We start from the raw sequence: 21,161 nt of genomic DNA on the forward strand, positions 1-21,161 counted from the left end.
ATATATTTATGTATTTATTCTATTTTTATGATTACTCAATAATTGTCCAGAAAATATAAAAATAATAAAGGTGAAATATAGAAGTAAATCTAAATGAAGTTTTTCAATTAATAAGACTACTGCATACTAGCTTTTTTTCCCTAAATTGTCTTATATCAAAACCAACTTTAATTAACACCTCATAAAACAAACTCTTCTCTTACAAAGAATGAATTTATTGCACACAAAGGCTACATGTTTAAGAGGTCTCCTCTGTACGTAAATTAGATTCAAAGTATGAGCTAGATCTCTTAAATACTAGAGATTTCATATATAGAGGAAATAAATATGCAAAACACATAAAAATAAATTCAAATCTTTGTTACAAACACCCTGGAGAAAAGTTTAACAAATCATAACTGTCAAAGGGATGGATGATGAAAGTTTTTGTCATGCAAAAGGATACAAATCACTCTTCTGTTGCAAGCATCTCTCTTTTATTTTTGTGGTTGTAGGCACATCATCAACTTTAATGATAAAAGCCTTCCACAAAAATAATTCTTAAGCCTCAGGAACAAACACCTCTTTGGCACCCTGAGAGCATGTTCCACAAACATCATCAATCTCCTTCTGAGTATGATTTACAGCCTTTCCCTTTGGCCGGCTCAAGCTGTCCATGTGCGCGGCCCGGCAGCGGCACATTGGGATTCTCCTCTGCTTTGTCCTCCAAGCTTACACTGCCCGATTGACATGCTCATGGTCAGCTTTCCAAACACATTTGGAAAATAGGAGAAGGAAGTTTGAACATAAACCCTTCCATGTGGACACATCAGAAATGTACATGTCAGAGAAGATGACAAAGGGAAGGAATGTATATCTAAATTCAAATTAACAGTCTGAGTCTCTAGTTCTATCCAGATTTATCACACGTAGCTAGGGGGGATGTTTTAAAAGAAGATGCAATTCTCTCCCTGACTATGTGGTTCCTCCATTTTATTTAATTGCCTGTATCTACTAAGGACCAGTTCATGCACTAAGGGAGTCAAAATGCAGATCATCATTTAGTGAGATTCATTTTCATCTGTGACATGACTTTTGTGCCAGGTGCTGCATATGCATTGTGAGAAGGGTTGAGGAAGGCAGCTGTACTCCAGCTGAGACTCCTCTGAGGAAGATTTAAGTGTTCTTTATATTTCTTTGTTTTGCTAAACTGAAGGAGAGGGATATACTACGATTGCTGACTTCTGCAGAAACAGCCCTGATTTTCCCTTCTTTGTACCAGCCCTGTGGGTAAGTATATGTTCATTTAAGGGAGTACAGATAGGAAAATCGGAATCATTGTATGTGTTGATGAGAGACATCAGGATAAAATAACAAGACAGTGAAATTTGGCATCTGGGAGTACAGCTCGGTCTTCATGACTGAACTGCCTGAAGTTCACTTGTGGACTGCAGGTGTCTGATAAATGAACTCTTTCTGGCAGCTTTCCTTGAGTTTCAGGAATAGAGTCCATGAACTCGAGTTGAAGACATTTAGTGTTCTTAAGAAACTCTTACACCATGCACTCACTAAAGCAGATGTACATTCATTAATAATTGTTGCCTCACTTAAGCCATTCTCAGGGAGAGAAAGTCCATATCCTTATCAGGAAAACATGTAAACATTATGATTAGTTGTAAATACAGACAGATTTTTAATATGTCTACATTGAGTGAAACAGTAGATACTTATGAGCCCAGCAATATTTATAGAGGAAACAAAGTGAAAGAGAAGGACCTAGCAAAATAAATCTAAAAGTGAATTCATAAGATCTTTGGGACATTTTTACAAAGGCTGGAAAACTAAGTGGATTAAATTTCCTGAGAGAGTGTTCCAGAGTGCTTCTATGATGAAGGGCTAGCTTATACAAGGAAATATTTAAACCATCTCTCTTTAGATGCTTAGACTTAAAGGTACTGTTACAGAAATTTTAAAACAGGTTTGAAAGTCCTTGGAAGCCTTAACTCCAAATGTTGCTGCCTAAGCTAGAGACTTAAATACAAACAGTGGTCACACACATCTTTAACAACTATTAGCTAGCACTGACCTGTAACTAAATTTGGGAGGCTGTACTGTTCCAAGAAAAGCAGTGGGAACTGGAAAGTTGGAAAATAAGAGAAGGAAGTTTTTGTATAAACCCTTCCATGTGGGCACATCAGAAATGTACGTCTCAGATAAGAGAAAAAGGGAAGGAACGTGTATCTGAATTCTCCAAGGAGTCTCCAAAGAGAGCAATCTCTCCCAAAGTTGTTGGGTACTAAGTGAGGTTGATGCCATTAGGCCAGCTTCTGCCAGGGTGTCATGCCCTGGTCGCTGGGTGAACAGAAATGTGCCGTGGCTCAGTGGTTGGCTCTCTCCACATCCTCAGGTGTTATGCACCTTATTCTCCTCCTCTGTGAATTGCAATCCTTGCCTTTACCACTTTTATCTCTATAAGGGGGATAATATTTCCTTAACTCCCAGCAGTTCTGTAGAAGGAAATATATATTAACTTTTTCTATCCTTAGAAGTTCTACAAAGATGGAATGCTCTCAAAATACTAATATGAAACTGCTAAGCAAGTGAACACTCCAGTCCATGGCTGATGATTTATTTCAAGCGATTCAATCATGAAGCTAGGTACTGATTGCATTTTTAATAAGGCTGGCAGAAAGTTTCCGTGTTTCACTGAACTGAATAATTTTTGAGTGCTTTACAGAGCATGTTTTAACTTTGCCTGCAATTTTTAAATATTAAAACTTAAATGTTAGAACTTTTTACACCATTATGACAGATGTATTATTTTGTCACATGGAAACTAATTTTCATCTTATATCCTAGTTATACTATATATTCCAAAAACAAAGTAATGCTACTTAATATGATACTATCACCTTGTATTTCTGAAAACTTCAGATGACTTTTTGAACTCTAAAAGTCATTCTTTATGCATTAAAATTGCTATTGCTACTATTAGAGGAAATTTGTTTTTATTCTGTGTTCTGCAGTTAAATCCATATTTATTTCGGAGCAGTTAGTTATGGATCAAGTTACCAATTAGCTTTTTTAAAAATAAAAATAGTTGAAATTTTGCCATCATTGCTTCATTCCAATGAATGGAATTTTGTGCAGCATTGAGGCAGTACATAATTAAAAAAGATAAAATAAATTTCATAGGAAACACTTAAAATAGCTAACTTCATCTTGAAGGAGTAAAAGCACTATAAAATGCCATTCCAATTTACCTACAGTCCATGACATCAGTGGTGGGAAGCAGGGTAGTAAGTGCATGACCAGTAATTTAAGTTAAAGAATTGGATATCTACTGAAAATCGTGAGAGCTGTGATGACCTCATGGCTTTTGGGAAGCTCTTGCTTCGATGCAGTCTGTGTTATCAAGCCAATACATCTCATGGGATTTTAGTGTAAGGCTGCATCAAATGCATTCTTTCTGTTCAGCTGCTTAATTTCATTATCATGTATAGTTTAAAAGCACAGAATAAAATTCTGAAGGCTTTGATGTGTAGAGTATGCCAAACATTTGCAACATTTATTAATTTTATGAGGCATAATAAAATATAATGATAGGAAATCTAAAATTTTCAGCACAACTGTGGAGAAAAATAAATTTCTACATGTGACAGCATCTTTTAAGAGAGTTTTTGCAGTAATTGAGGTGCTGTGCTTTTCTTTGAATCTCACTATCTGATGATACCTTGGAGTTGTACACATTATTTCAGAATCCAATTAGGTTCTATTATAAGATCTGATTTCCTTGGTTGTTCATTTGTTTGGGTTTTTTGGTTTGGTTTTGTTGTTGTTGTTGGGTTTTTTCTTTGTTTGATGTTTTTTTAACCAAATTGTCAGTCAATGTGTTACTGTAAGACAAGCTTTCCTTTGGCTCTCATGGCTATGCACTGTGGGGAAAAAATAAAAGAACTATGCTTCATCATCCTGTCAGGGAGGTTTCTTAACAAATTACCTTTACCCTCAAAAGGAAACACAAAGAGACTTTTTGTAGCTTTAGCAATTCTCATAGTTCTTATCTTATTTCCTTGGCTATTCAGGTGGAAAAAAAATACAATCTTCTAGATCTCAGAGATAATGAAATAAAGGTCTTTAAGATTCTATGAAATATAGATACTTAATGAAAGCATGAACTTTTAATTATTATTTAAACTCTGTTTTTTTTCCTAATAATATTGTGTTTTATAAACACATTGTTTCTCTGTTTACCATTTATTTTCAAAGGGTAAATAATAGTAAATTACAATATGAAGTAGTATGGAGTAATACACCCTTTCTTTGTATGCATGCTCATGAAGTACCTGGCAAGCACCTAAGGTTTATGCCTTAGTCTGGATGAAGTCCACTGCAGGAAAACACCATAAGGCATTGTTTAACTTTTACTTAATCTTTTTCTTTTGGAGTGTCATGTAAAGGAAACGTCCAGCTTTCACCAAAGAAATTATATCATATAATATCCAATACCAGAGGGCTGGGCTTGTTCCTGGAGGTCTGAAGCTGCTGGTGCTGAGGAGCAGCAGTGCTTTTGTCACCAGGCCCTGTCAAGCATTGAATAATCTGTTCAACCAAAGCACACCTGCATTCCTGAATGACAAAGTGCCTGAGAGCTCCCTCCAGGCTGTGTCCTGTCTTCTTCATCCCCATACAGTGGGACCAGTTTGCTGTGCCTGCCTGGGATATGGGGGCTTCGTTTTTTGGCTTACATCTTTTTGTAAACTCAGTATTTTCTGCAGACATCTTACATTTCAAATTTATATTGGGGTCTTATAAATCAGCTGAAGAATGAATGTGTGGTCCTTCCATACCATAAATTAAATTAAGCTGCAATTTGTGTGGGATGTTTTGCTAGGAACAGGTGGATATACTTATAATACAATGGAAAAATTACAAAATACGCAAGAAAAACAAACTCCAGCAACTTCAGCTGTGTTACTAAAAGCACACTGTTCAATGTTGTTTATTTCCTCATGTAAGAATAATGTAATTTACCACAGGAATCCAAACAAACTCATTCAAGTAAAGTTGAGAGTTCTACCTTTTCTAGCTCATCACCAAGTAAATTGCATGAAGTACACAAAGACAAATGCATAACTTCTGAAATCATCCTCTGAGTTACTATCCTGAGCAAACCTGCATCACATAGACAGAAAAAACAGATTATCCTCTGCCTGGGTATGAGTCAGTCATAGTGTAGCAATGGCCTTCTTGCCATTGCTATTCTGTGCTGCTTAAGTGTCTCTGAGCCTGTTTTGAACAATGAAGTTTGCAGGGAAAAGCTTGAAGAGGCTTGAGATGTCATTTTACAAAGGCATCCTTAACTGCTTTGTAGACCCCATCCATCCACAAAAAGAAAATGTTGCTAAACTTTAAGAATGGAAAGATCAGTGAATAAATCCATTGTTAATTTTAAAAGCAATTTCAAATGCCTTTACAGTTAAGCCATTCAATTTCCATTGGTTTAAGTTTAATCATTTTTCATTAATGTAAGCTAATTTGCAAGCTAATCTAATAAAGTGGCATGAAACATGAGCAGCAATGCATTGAAATGAAGGAAATTCAGCTGCTTGTAGCTCATTAAGGTTCTTGAAGTTTAGAAGACTAATTACTGACTAAGAATGATTTTGTTTACCTCTACATTTTGAGAGTTCCTGTTTTATCCCACAGTTTAAGACTCGTGGACCAAATCATCAGTAGGTATAATTTGGTGGAGCTCTAATAAAGTCATCAGGACAATTTATAGCAGATTAAAATATAACTTTTCCTTGCTGTTGTTTCTCCGCAGTTTAAAAGAAAGAAAAAAGAAAAAAAAAGAAGTGAACTGGTAAAAGCATTCACAAGATAGGTTTTAGCACAAACATTCATAGGCCATAGTGCCACATTTTGTGCCTACTAGAGTCTATGGAGCATTTCCCACCGATTTCAATGGGAGAAGCTTTAGATTCTAAAATTCTTCCTATAAAAACAGGATAGTTTTTCTGGTTTCCTGTAAAGCTGAAACTTCTCTTAATTAATTTATATCTGACATAGAACCTAAATTTTATAAAGTAATCCACCAGTCCTAACTTGCCAATTGCTAAGGAGAGCAACTACATCACAGTCATCAATGAGCTAATTATTCTTGGGGATAAAGGTGCATTAAACCATCAAAAGCTTTTATTTTCAAATTTCAGTCATTTTACCAACTAGATTGAGCAGTTTATTAACCAGATTTCTGTTCTACAAGTGGATTGCTTAGGTTATCATAAAATTAATCTTGTTTTTCTGTCATACTGTTCTGATCAAACATGAAGGTTAATTGCAGTCTCACTATACTTCTGTTGTTTATTCACTTATAGATGTCCATTACTCTGCTATGGTTTTATGGTCAGGAAATCAGACAATGTGATTCAGCCAGTTACTGAGCCTGATTTTAAGGCATTTCCAAAATTGTCACTCTTGTGAATGCTGCATTTTCACATGTTCAAAGGCACAGTGTTTACTCATTCCCAGTTTATCTGGTGATCCAGGTCATTCTGCACCAGACACTTTCTCCTCCTTACTTGCAATGATTTTAATTACATTTTTCTCATTAAATAACAAGAGCTATTCCAAAGTACTGCATTTGTTATGAGATAGCTGGTTTGGTATGAAATCTTGACATTTAAACAGAATGTGGCAGCTGTGTGGTTGTATAAAGTATTGTAAATACTACATTCTTAAAATATAATCAACCATCCCATACTGTATTACTTAAGGTATTAAAAAAATCATCCCAAGCTTGGTACCATCAATATGATTAGCATTAATGGAGCAATAAACATTTCTTATTATCTTCAACAACATGGGAAATGTTTCAACCTTCAGCAGGAGAAAAACAAATGCCCTTTTCTCACTTGTGCTCCCTGTCTCTCAAGCCTCTCTCAGCAGCATCCTGTATGAGTTTCACCCACGTTTTCAGTGGATGGAAGAGATGGATGGAGCTTGTGCCTTAGGGATGGCTTTAAACCTGATTCTGACACAGTTTCTGTTTGCTGGTTTGACCTTGCTGAATGACCGAGGGCCTTGGGGACCACACTGGGCTGGAGACTGCCCCAGTACCACTGGATCTGTTTATCTGTCTAGCTCAGTGCACACATCTAACAGGATGATTTTGCCCTTAAAGAGCTACAAATGCTGCTGTGTAGGTGAGCTAAGAGCCTCCTCCTGCCCAGGAATAGAGAGAGATCAAATGCTGGTCATGCAGTGACTTGGCAAAGAGCAGTGGGCAGCCTCACCCCAAGTGCCATTTCAGCAAAGCAAATACAGCAGTTAATCAGCACTGGAAAATCTGGTTTATCCCCATTTTCCATAGTTACAGAATCTGCAGCTCTAAACACATGACAATAGTGATTCTAGTTTGTGAATAGGATGTGAAATTGAGAATTCAAGCCTGAGAGCAAGATGAGTGGGATTTTAGGCAAAAAGAGACAATTGAATTTTAAAATAATGACTTACTTAGGACTGAATTAGGATCAGAATAAGAGTATTTGAATCGAAGGTAAAGAAAAGCAAATAGAATATGTATGTTGTTAAATATATCTTTCATCATCATCAAAAAAGACAGCTGTGTTTTCTGCTACTCACACAGATATATAAAGTGCTGACTCTTTCTTTCTTTCTCTCTTTCTTTCTCTCTTTCTTTCTCTCTTTCTTTCTCTCTTTCTTTCTTTCTTTCTTTCTCTCTTTCTCTCTTCTTTCTTTCTTTCTTCTTCTTTCTTCTTTCTTTCTTTCTTCTTTCTTTCTTTCTTTCTTCTTCTTTCTCTTCTTTCTTTCTTCTTCTTCTTTCTTTTCTTTCTTTCTTTCTTTCTTTCTTTCTTTCTTTCTTTCTTTCTATCTTTCTTTCTCTCTTCTCTCTCCTTTCTCTCTTTCTCTCTTTCTCTCTTTTCTCTCTTTCTCTCTCTTCTTTCTTTCTTTCTTTCTTTCTTCTTTTCTTTCTTTCTTTCTTCTCTTTCTTTCTTTCTTTCTTTCTTCTTTCTTTTCTTTCTTTCTTTCTTTCTTTCTTTCTTTCTTTCTTTCTTTCTTTCTTTCTTTCTTTCTTTCTTTCTTTCTTTCTTCTTTCTTTCTTTCTTTCTTTCTTTCTTTCTTTCTTTCTTTCTTTCTTTCTTTCTTTCTCTCTTTCTCTCTTTCTCTCTTTCTCTCTTTCTCTCTCTTCTCTCTTTCTCTCTTTCTCTCTTTCTCTCTTTCTCTCTTTCTCTCTTCTTCTTTCTTTTCTTTCTTTCTTTCTTTCTTCTCTTTCTCTCTTTCTCTCTTTCTCTCTTTCTCTCTTTCTCTCTTTCTCTCTTTCTTTCTTTCTTTCTTTCTTTCTTTCTTTCTTTCTTTCTTTCTTTCTTTCTTTCTTTCTTTCTTTCTTTCTTCTTTTCTTTCTTTCTTTCTTTCTTTCTTTCTTTCTTTCTTTCTTCTTTCTTTCTTTCTTTCTTTCTTTCTTTCTTTCTTCTTTCTTTCTTTCTTTCTCTCCTTTCTCTCTTTCTCTCTTTCTCTCTTTCTCTCTTTCTCTCTTTCTCTCTTTCTCTCTTTCTCTCTCTCTTTCTTTCTTTCTTTCTCTCTTTCTCCCTTTCTCTCTTTCTCCCTTTCTCCCTTTCTCCCTTTCTCTCTTTCTCCCTTTCTCTCTTTCTCTCCCTCTTTCTGTCTTTCTCTCTCTTTCTCTCTCTCTCTCTTTCACTCTTTCTTTCTTTCTCTCTTTCTTTCTCTCTTTCTTTCTCTCTTTCTTTCTTTCTCTCTCTTTTTTCTCTTTTTTACTCTTTTTCTTTCTCTCTTTCATTGTATGTGGGCACAGTAAAATCTCACATAAAAATTTCTATGGAAAAGTGTTTTATGAGCAATGCAACCACCACTTTGGCTGCTGCACTTAAAGATTTTCCTCATGCCTGTACTGGAGCTGCAAACAGAATAAGGCAGTTTCTTATTGTCAGAATACGGAGAGAAAATAAAAAATTAGCTGTCACAGAGCTAACTTATTTGGCATTGTTCTAACTTCAAAGAAGGCACAAAGTATTAGTTTGGAAACACTATTAAGTGTGTAACAGGCTGCTGCAGGTACCCCTCCCTTTTTGTTGTGAAGGCAATCCCTATGCAAGAGCTATTTTTTTCCTGAAGAAAGACTAATCCAGTATTGTGGACTAGGAGTTTAGACAGAAACAAGCAAAGGAAAATTCTCCTGCAAATTCAGTGGGCTGGGAAATCATTCCCATTATAGTTCCCATAGTATAAAAGGAGTCTAGAAACATTCATTCAACTTTTAAATTGCAAAGCAGGATTACAAACTGAGTTAAAATGATTTGCTAGAAAAAACCTTTTATAAAAATTCAAGTCACTGAATATGAATAATTGCAGATGCAGACATTCACACTAGAAAACTACTTCTGTATTACAGGCATATGAGAAAATTGCTATTTTTGTAAGAGAATGGCAATTATTAAATCACTAGGAACTGTTTAAATGCATTGGATTGTGGATGTGACCATTAGCAGCATGAACAGGTAATAGATATTTTCTTTCTTCTTCTAAAAATCTAATTGCTCTCAGCTATATCAAGAGGAATTTCAGTATACTGAGGGATTCTGAGTTTTCAATAATTTTCTTAGTTGAATTATCCTCTGAATACTTCAAAATTCATCAGAATGGGAACTGGATTTCTATTTCATAAGAATTTCAAAAGTTTTAAAATATTGAAAATTACCAAATGCATATGAATTTCTGTCTGAAAACAAAAAATTAATTATTGAAAGTATTTACAAGATAAAAATACCCTCTATTCATGAACTAGCTAGAGCAGGGTTTTATCAAGATATTTCAACTAAGCTTTTCTTAATGGAGATATTGAACTTGACCGCTTACATTTTTACTTCAAGAAAGCATCTTGAAATAAAGTTCTATTGAATTAAAATAAAAGGGAAATTATAAATGAATGGCTGCATGAGGAGAGCCAAAGCATCTTTGTCACAGACACTTTGGCTGGAGGCTCAATTTATGAAATGCAAGAAGTGAGGTTTGTCAAACTGAAGCATGCAAGCAACACATTTTTCTTGAGCAGGACATGTATCAAGGCCTGTAAATGGGCTTTACTTCCAGCCCTATATTAGCATGGGAACAAATTCATGGAGTTTGGCTCACATAGTAAATTGTTCATGTATAGAAAACCTTGCTGCAGTAAAAGGTTCCCATAACAGCATATGCTGGATTAGCTTCTCCTTCAAAATGCAATCTCCTTATTCACACAGGCTGTGAAGACTCTTTTACCCCTCTAATTATCTGAGGGCATATGAATGTGCTTTACCTCTTAGGAAAGAAATAATCCTAGTATAAATCAATCCAGAATTAGTTGGTTTGCTTAGCTATACCTAAGAGATATATTTGTCCACTGCATCTTTGCTGGACACAGTAAATTATATGCTACTCTTTAAGGATGCTTAGAAAATCTCCATATGGGTCTGTAATCTACCTGCAATCCTTCTGCCAGTTGGTTAATGGCAGCAAAAAGGCTGGTTTCACTGTGTCAATCCTCTCCTGAAACATAACCAGTTTGAATAATGGGGAAACTTAACATCCTCTCTCCCAGTACCCTTTACAGTCAGAAGTTTGACATACTCTGAGGCCATGTGCACACTGGGGGAAAAAAGCTTTATTAGAAGAGTGGGAATGGTCATAAACCTGGGAAATAAATCAAAAGGATATACCTACTTATTTACATGTTACAAGCACAGTACTTTCCCCCATCTTCTGCCATGTTTTTCAGTGGATGTTTTCCCACTGCTCATGGAAGGTCCCATGGATAAGGATAAGTTGGTGTGGTGGTTTAGAGCTCTAAGAAACAACAGAAATTAATAACTATTTCTTAACAGATCTGCTACCAGTGGGGAGGAAATAACTGGTATGAATCCTGAGACAGCATTTCCCCCTAGACCTGCTGCTGACTTCTACCCTACCCTTTAAGGATAACAGAGGCCAGGTCCACAGAGGTAGGACTATTTTATGAGCCCTTGAGTATGTCACACTGTCCCCAGTGGCACTCCTGCCTCTATCAGTTAAAGCGGGCCAGAGCACTCTTCCATAGTGTTTGATGACTACCACTCTCCCCAACACATTTCTGGCCCCTCACTACTCACCATTTCCCAAACATGCCCAGGCTCAGTTTGCATTGTAGGAGGGACCAGCAAGTGCCATACAAACAGGTTTCTTACCCTCCTCTTCAGAGCAGAAAGCTCAGCATGGATCAGGTTTTAGAGAATTAGGCAACATTTCTCTACCCAGGGTTCTGATGCTGTTCATGGGGGTTTGCATGTGTAGGTTAAAACAGTCAGCATAGGAGCAATCTAGCAAAGCTGGAAAATGTGCCAAATATCTTTCAGGCTTTTGGGTAATTGCAATGCTTGAGCAGGGTCCTTGCTATGTGGGTAAGAGATGTCTGTCCCAAACTGCCCATCTACTTCCTGGTCTCTCGGGTCCACCCTTGAAAAGAGTGACCTCTCAAACCTTGGCAGAGGATGTGAAGATAGGTGGCCAACGTAAATTGAATTGTCTACAACTTTTCCCTTAGCTCCCAGACCCCATATACATGTACACTCCTGAGTTCAAGTTTTGGTTGAACAATTAGAGGTTCCAGCTCTGAATAAATAAATTATTGCTCAAGAGGAAATTTCTGCCTGCTCTTCTACCTTCTTTGGAAACCCAGGAATTTATGAGGGGATGCATTTAGCAGCACTGAAAGCGTTACTTGATCAGCTTCACTGTCATCAGCAGATGTCACTGCAGCCATTAGTAACTAATGAATTGTTTAAGAAGATATAATGACTAATTTGTCTGGTCAAAAAGCCATAAACACAACCTTTGAAAACTGCATTCTATTAAGTAAAAGAAAAATCAGGTTCATTGTCCTTTAATTTTAAAATGGGATGAGATCCAAATCTGTTACAGCTCTGAGACAAATTACCTGGCAAATTTGTGGCATCTTGTGAGATGCAAATGAGAAAAGAATTGTGAAGTACTTAGGGTATTCCAATGAATCAGGTAAAGAAGCCAGAAGTGAGATTTATATAGTCTTCATATGAGTTAGTTGGCCCCCAAAGGACCCTTGAATAAGATATGTTTATCCTTCTACTCTGCTCCCAGTGGTTTTTAACAATGAGCACTTCCACTAAAGACTTCTACCCTTTTCTATACACTTTTGAGTGGCCAAAAAACATTTCATGACTTTGAGCATTAGCACGTCCTCATTGAGGAAAAGATTCCTGACTTGTTCTCACAAAAAATAGACAATAGATATAAATATGAGACCCTTTCTCTACATACAATGAAACTAGGAACTATTTCCTTCTGATAAAATTCATTAGTAACAATATTAGTGGTTACTGCAGTCTGGAAAAATAACTAAAATAAACTACTAAACCAAATGACTAAAAATCCACCAGGATTTACATTTCTACCAGTTTTAATATCATTAACAAGCAACCATAACATGACATTGAATTTTTACTTTTCCTGGTAAAATACTAATTAAGAGTCTGTACTCTAAAGTGGGAGGTGAGCTATTAAGAGAAGGAGAGGGTGTGGTAAATGTGTTTAAATATTTCAACAAAAATGTTCTCATATTAAAGATTCCTCAGGCATGAAACTGAAGCAATTAGTTCTTATTTTCTATTTCGTCAGAACGTGCTGTCAAGAAATAACAGTGCAAAAAAAATTATCTGCCATGCAGCAACAAAAAAAAAAAAAAAAAGGTAAGAATTTAAGGGTCAGCTAATCAGACGGTCTAAATCAGCCTTGTGATACTGAAATCAGTGGAGTTGGGCAGGTTCACAGCGGTGGATAATGTTATTTCTTGGTAGAATATCTGTGTGTGCCAGGAAAGAACCTCTGACAAGTACAGAGATGGCTGCAGAAGTGGCAAAACTAATTGAGAAAAATTTAAATTTATGCATAAAAAGAAAGTAAGAAAGATATTTTCTTTGCTAAATATTAACTTCTACATTTAAGATCTAACAAGGCACTGAAATATTTGTACACAATTGCTTGAATTGCTTGTTTTGTTTTTTTCACTGTAATGATTTTTCAACAGTAGAATGGAAAGAGAAATGAAGATCAAGCTCTGTCTTGTGAAGACTTGCACAGCATTCTTGTTGGGTTGCATTAAACATTACTATTCCTACTCTACATGAAAGTATAATACAACATGTTGATTGTAAGCCAATGGTGACCAAATCTGTAGTTGTGTCACTAGTTACAGAACATATACTAGCTCTGTGTTACTCGTGATAGGGAAAAAAACCAACCAAATAACCATACTTCAGGAACCTTAAAACCCATGTTTTTCATTTAGGCAATGAAATTACAGGAATGAAGTAACTTTGTATCATGTAACAGGAGCTGTGTGCACAGGGGCACCACCTGGAATGGAATTTCCCTGTGACAGCCTGCAGGGCTCCCAAGTTAAGGAGACAGCAACAGGGACAGATGTCGGGTCTCACAGCATATAAATGTGAGAAAAGACACAGAAAACAAATTATTTCTAAAAAGTGAAGAAATTTTATTGCAGGAATATTTCCTCCTCACTGGTGACTGCTAGACTGCTTTGGAAAGTTGTGATGAATTAACTGCCATGATAGTTTGGATAGTTTCTTAAATCACATTTTAAAAACATTTCACTATTGAGCATTATTATTTATAAACAAAGATCAAAATTTATATTAAGACACAACTGCTCTTTAGGCTATAACATTTTAAAAAGGAGACTTTAGGGAAAGGTTATCTTCCTTTGACAGACAAAAAAATAGGTCCTTTTAGATTTATTTACAGTAAACTTACTTTGGGTTATGGTCTGCTTATCTATTGAGAGTGGATTATATGGAAGAGAAATAAAGTCTTTTAGGTCTTCTTGCCCTCTTGTACTTCCATTATCTACACACACAGTAGAAACCCTGAAAGGATTTTATGCCATTTTTTAATTTGAATCAAGGGGAAATTGCTTTTAAATTTGTCATGTCCTCCTGAAAATCTGTTGGCCCTGAATATGAGAAAACATTTTTAAAAATGAGCTGTGTGCTTTTTAAACTCTTAGATTTAATTAATACATTCTAGTATCATGCCTTTAAAATACTTGTCAGTGTTGCACTTCAAACAGATAATTGGGAAATCAATTCATTTAATAAATGCCCTAAATGACAAAATGGAGTGAAAGACATCTCAAGTCTCCTTTCTCTCTTCCAGACAATATCAACAAATGTGCCAATATTGACACATTGATGATCAATCATGCTAGTCTTTTCGTAAAAATTTTCTTACAAATTTACAATATTAAAAGCTGTATAGCATCTCCAGCTAATCCAATCGTTGTACCTCACTGTGGCAAGAAAGCTGGACAGCACTTAGTTGTGCTGCTAAGAGGTGAATGATGAACTGCAGTGGAATCTGGCTGCTATGCACTGCTCAGTAAGATCTTCCTGCTGGTCTGTTTAATACAATGAACGTGCCAGTGCTAATAGGATGAGAATGTATTAATGAGGATCACAACAGCTGCAGGGACCTCTTAGCAAGGGGACTTTACTCACTTCAATTCCTCTGTGTTTTTTGTCAGAAAAGCAGAGACATGGCAAGTGGCTATGGGAATGGAGCTGGTGATCTAGTAACCAATTTCCCCAGGTACTGCCAGTCTGTCTGTAGGATGGGCTCTGAAGGAGAGGATCCCTGGCAGAGGCAAATATGGAATTTAATAGCAAGGTGAGCTGGCCCATCAGGCAGCAGCAGTAACTCCTCTGGTGCAGCCTCTTTTATTTGAGGAATATATTCTTTTCCACAGTAAGGAATGTCATTGGGCTCTCCTTTCCTCTGACAGATAGCAGAAAACATTCAGAATGAAAGAGAGACACAAAGTTAATTTTCAGGAATTACTGCTCGCTCTTAATAATCAATGTATTCAATCTATATAGTTTCAAAAGGACTGGGATAATATTACTCTTTTTTTTTTCTTTTTTCTCCCCCCTATGGACAGCATCGACCATGTGACTGAATCATTAAGAGATCTCTGTCATGTTTGTGATTTTTGTCATGCAAAACAAGTTTTAGCACTCAGCATTATTCTCACAGGACTCATTCTCTTAGGCAATAGAAATAGTTATTTAAAAATTCTTCTGTTTGAGCAAAAGTGCTTCTTTAGAGGCCCACCAAATGTACTTGTCGGGGAAGGGAGCCGCATCATATATTTATTTACCAATGGCCACAGCTGTGCTAATACAGCAGAATATTAATCTGTATTTTTACACTCAGAAAGGACTTTGGAACAGCAAGTTGCTTCTGAAAAGGGCATATGCAACAAATATTAGCTGTAAATAAATAAAAAGTGGAGGAGCCTTCTAGGAAATATTTGTGTATGTAAATGCACTCACTCATGAAGAGTAGGAAGCCAGCCATGCTGTATTTATCCAGAGAAATTTATGCCATGCAAACCAAGTTCTTATTGAAAGATTTCATGTGTTTATTTTTCTGTGCTCTAATACAAGAGCATAGAGGCCATGGAAAATACATTTGAATTTGTCAATTCCAGCAGCTTTTATTAAATTAGGAAGTTTCAGAAAGCTGTTGGGGGCTTGGTTGTTTGTTTTGTTCTCAGTGTGGTGCAACAGAGGGCCCTTTCTCAGGTTCAGTTGGGAGATTGCTCTCTTAAATGAACAAATGGAAATCCAATATATAAAACCTTGTAGTTTTATTTGTAAATTTGTATTTGCAAGTCTTATGCTCATCTGACACCTATGAGAAGTTGCTCTTCACAAGGAAATGTGAAGAGCATTTCTTTCTCAAGGAAATGTGGCGGTATTCCTACAACCGAGAAGTTAAGTACATATTGCCTGTGAAATAAGATCAAATACTTTCAGAATTAGATTGCAGAGACTTGTAACAAATCTTGCTCTGTTTTAGATACTGGTTAACCAAACTATTTTATCACATAATTTTTTTTTATTTACAAAATACATTATTCATAAAATATTTCCTGACTTCTAGGAATAGCTTTTACACAGAAAAACTGAACTTGTTTTATACATGATGTGCAAAAATTAGTTACATTGTGTTGGATTTTTTGCTTCCCAGACAAAAATTAAAGTAATTCTTCCTGTGCTTGAAAAGATTATTTACTTAAATGTTTGCTCTGTTTCAGCACTGTGCAACACTATGCATCTAAGAAAAAAGGTCAGATTCAGATTTGGATCACAGATTCCAGTGAAACTCAATCTATTAACAACACATTGTGATGACATTTATGCTGTGAGGGTATTGTATAATGACTCTAAGTCCAACAAAATTAATTTGCAAATGTAAGTGCAGAGTTTGACAGGCTAGAATACGGCTGTGACTAACGGTGTGCCATTTTGATGTGACATATTCCTCGTGGATTGTCTGATGGGAAGAACAAGAGAAAACGCTAGAGAAATTTTTTTTTTAGAAGTTTTACTGAATTTATTACACCGTACCTAAGAACTAATTGACATAACTTGAACTGTAATTTGCCTTTTTTCAACTCATCCAATGAAACCTTCTTTACCAGGGTCATTTCTAATTGTAGGACCTGTGCTTGTAGAAGAAAATAAATGCTTTGGAGCACAGCTGGGGTTTTATTAATATCTGCAGAATGATGGAAAGGGTGGAAAATAAGGCAAATGATGGCCCTATCACCACTTTTTCAGACAGGACTTGTACAACAGGATGATTATTTAAGACAAGTAAAATTATACTGGTCTAAACATAGAATCTTTGCTCTAGTTTTTGACAGATAAGGCAACAAACTTTCTTTGAACTGTCCAGGAAGCACCAAGATATAACCCTGTTAATTGTCTAGTTGATGGGAAGACATATCAATGCAAAAAACAGAGTAGTTTGGATAATTGGAAATAATAAATATGAGATTGTTTAACAGTAGTAGAAAAGAAATCAGATTAAGTGATATCAGTGTTATAGTTTCTAATTTACAAATGTTTTTCTAGTTCTTAATATCTTTAGTTTCTCCATTTTTTTTTTGAGACTTGACGATATTTGATTAGACATTGCTGGATTTTATTTGGTATTTGAGTGGACATCATTTTTACATTACATTTTATTTACTGAACTATACAAGCCCAGTACAGTGTGCTTAAAAGGAGATTTGATCAACTATATAAATCATACTTTATCTGTAGCATTCCTATTTTAAAGCTGAATTTGTCTATCTAACTATTATAAGTCCTGATTTGGGAGGTTTAAATATTTCAGCTTTTTATCTCTAGGCATAGCCAGCACTTATTTTATTTTACTGTGTCCCCAACTACCTAATTCTCCAGCCAAGGTACTGTAGCTCAGAAACAACAAGCTATCAACCCACCCCTGTCATTTCAATTTTTCACACATTTTCTTAGGCTGTATGTTCTGTATCTCAGTGAACTCTTATCTCCCTGGTCCACTGCAACAGCTTTGTGGTATATAACAAAGCTTCATCTCTGAAATGTCAAAAAATAACGAAAATGGGAAAATCACAAAAGAGAAATTGGCCACAGCCAATTCTGTGCATCCAAAGCTCTTAGACTTGTGTTCATCAGCAAACCTTAAGTGAGGCAGATTTTTCCATCACCTGCACTGCAGCTCTGCTGTCACTTGCCAGTCAGGTAGTAGCAAGCAATGAGCACTTCTGGAGGAATTTTTCTGTGCCAGTATTTTCTATTGGCTGGAAAAAAAGACTGCACATCTTCAACAAGGAATCTCTCTTGTTTTTCAGCTTTCACACAAATTTTTTGAGAGTGTGGACAAAGTTACAGGAGAAGGTGACATAAAAACATGTAGTACTTGTAAAAGAAGGACTGTAGGTGAGATTAGGAGATTTATATGGAGCTTGAAAATTTCTCAGGAAGGTCGCTGCGGGTGTAATCCTCTCTTTGATTACTACATTTCATCAAAATTTCAATCATCAATTCCTTTTAAAATGTGATATGTTCCTTCCACTTGGAGATGTGATTCTTCCCCTGGGATGAACTGATGACTAGCCATTTCATCAGTAATAAACAAAAATTCTTCAGTATCTCTTGGCATTAAAACAAATCAATGTTACAGGAAAAAAAATGCAAGAAGGGAGAACAATGGATGATGTTGTTCCCATTTAGTAGATGGATTGAAACTGAAAAGCTGCAGAAAGAAAGGAAGGACTCAAATATATTGCCCACCCTAAAGGCTGAAAAGAGTGAAGAAATATAGGCCCATTCCAGCAGAATGAGGGAAATTTCTTCATAAAAATAAACCAGCATTTATCTGCAGAGTGATGTGAGACATTTGACCATTATCTTATCAGAGCAGCAAGGCAGTTATTAGTGTGGAAAAAGATCTAATTGTGAGAATTCTTCTGAAATTAAAAAAAAAGAAAAATATCTAAATAAAAAAAAACTACTGCTAAAAGGCATCAGTACCCCCCACCCCACATATGCATCTATGCAGTCTTTCCACGCAGTTCTAGATGTGACATATACTTTATGAAAAAAACCCAAACAAATCGCATTAATTTTTGAATAAAATTATGGTTCATGCAATGAAAACACATTAAATTCACTGTAACATCCTTACTCCTCTGTGGATATGACACTGGCTGTTCTGTGCCTTTCCCTCTCCAATGCCACATGTCATCAGGATCAATTAATGATTTTAGATGGACCACACACACACACTCATGTGCATTTTGGGCAACCTGGACTTCCAGCTACTGTGCCATGTAGATTGTGGCTTACTCCCAAATCTCTGGCCCATGATGTTGCAACTTCAGTGAATGCTGCCAGAATTATCAGATGGACAGTGTGAAGTACACGTTCTCAATACACAAGTGTCTGCCAAAATAAGAGCAGTAAAATGGAATTTATTCCATCCTTTAAGGTGTAATAGTAGCCAATAAAACCTGAAAAATTTAGTTAGTTAATGCAGCACCAGAAATAACAATTTTAGTGAGAAAAAAAACCACACACACACAAAGGAAAAAATAGAAAAAAAAAGAAAAAAATATTGAACTGACAGAGCTACAGAACAGAAAATCTGGACAGTCAACATTTTCATGTTTTGAGTATCTTTATGCATAAATAATAACCAAAGGATCAACTGACTATTTGTGGAAGAATAAAATGAATGGGGCCAAATTAAAGTGTCAGCAACTGCACATAAATGACCTCACCTCACCACGGCACAATGAAAAAGATTAAAATTACACCAGCACAGTGGTTTGGTGGCCAGCCTTTGAAGCTGAAAGCTCAGAAATGTTTAAGCAGAGATTACCATTGATGTTTTGTGGTTGGAGTATCCAAGAGATTTACTTTCTTTACCAGCCTTATCTAGGATCATCTCCTTCCTGAAGTGGAAAGCAATGAAATGCTGGGTAAACACATAGAGGGTTTTGGTTTTTTTTTCAGTAAAACATTTACCTTACCCTTTCTGTGAGGGTTTCAATAGATCCAGTATGATATTGAAAAGTATTGAGTCTGGGTCTTGTGAGCACATATAGGGAAATTTGAATCCTGAGTCATGCCTTACTTGAAAATGCTCTTTGGAAGCTTCATATATATTCATTTAATCTTCTCTTCCTGTCTGCTTTAGTCATCTCTCTCCTGGGTCTCTGCATCTGATTACAAATCCATTTTCTCCCCAAAACACCAAATCCTATTTAGAACATATTCAAGACACAGCTCCTGAGTTTGAAGCAATCTGTCATTTTTATGAGGAGTTTTGACTGATTTTTATGGGAAGCCTAAGGGACAAATGGCATGCAGCATGCCAGAGTGGAGTGATTAGCCTGCCAAACTTGGAATCTCTAGCAAACACCCATTGCTGTTCTAATTAACTTACTACACTCACCATTTGCATAAATAAATTGCTTAATTGATGCTTCCTGAATGGCATGACTTTGCACAAATTTTGCGGACCAGAAATATCCATGAAGGCCTAAAAAATTGTATAGCTTTTATAAACAACTCCTTTCTTTTATGGAATTCTCATTCATAAAGCATTCACCAGGGTTTTTTTTTTATTTTAATATCTTTTTTTTTGGTTGAATTAGGAGTTTTATAAATAAAATATAAATGCCACACCTTTCAAAATTTGTTTTTATAATGAACAGGTCAGTAGTTCTTTAAGTAGTCAGCCAAGATATGGCACTCATATCTCATTAGTGAGTATCTTTCTAAGACTTCACAGGAATCTCTTAAAGAATTTAATGGACACTATAAAGAGATGCAGCTGATTTTCTGCATTTTTCATGAGAAACAGAAAGACAAGGGAATTGTCAAGTCTACAAAAACAACATTAGAAGTTAAATTTTAGTGAAACAACCATAAATAGAGTACAACATAATTGGGAAAGGAAAATCTCATTTGTGAAAATCACATTGCATCCACCCTGCTAAGACTAATATCATAAAAAATATGCAGCACGGAAAAAAAATGAAAGATAAAAATAGCAAAGGTAGAATTTGAAAATATCCTGGCACACCCTGTCTTTCTCAATATTTCTTTTGCTCTGGGAATAACTTATACTACAAAAGTAACACATCCTGAAGTAATTGCTCACTTACAATTAAGAACAAAGCAGCTGGGGAAAGAATCCTTTAGTCACAGGAGAAATCAAGATGAGTAAATGTAATAAAATAAAATATCCCCATGCCTGAAAATAGGTTTCATAAAAGCTAGAGAAATGGGGAGATTAAGCTCAGCTTCCACGCTTAGCCATCTGCAAGCAATTTCATATATATGGGTGACTTCACCATTCAGCACCTAACCTGGCCAGATCAGACCAGAATGACTTCTCTTCCAAAACCCAGATAAACAGATCATAATATTTCAGAGTGTTTCATCAATTCAAAAAGACTTAAATTACAATGACTGTAGCTAAAGTAAATGGTACGAGATACCTCCAAAGCCAGTCTATGAAGAAATGTAACTCACACTGTTTATTTATTCCTCTGGGATAACACTGGTGGGTGGAGAGAAATTCAGGGTTCAAGCGTTTTGTGTAAGCCATTTCCCTCTGAATAGAAGTGTTTGTGTCACTTATCTGCTTGGTGGAAAAGCTGTGCCATGACATTCACAGCTCTTGAGCAAACAGAAAAACTTGAAATTATGGACATCTTTGGACCGTGATGA

Source organism: Poecile atricapillus, chromosome 7 (assembly GCF_030490865.1).
Source record: "Poecile atricapillus isolate bPoeAtr1 chromosome 7, bPoeAtr1.hap1, whole genome shotgun sequence".
Taxonomy (NCBI): domain Eukaryota; kingdom Metazoa; phylum Chordata; class Aves; order Passeriformes; family Paridae; genus Poecile; species Poecile atricapillus.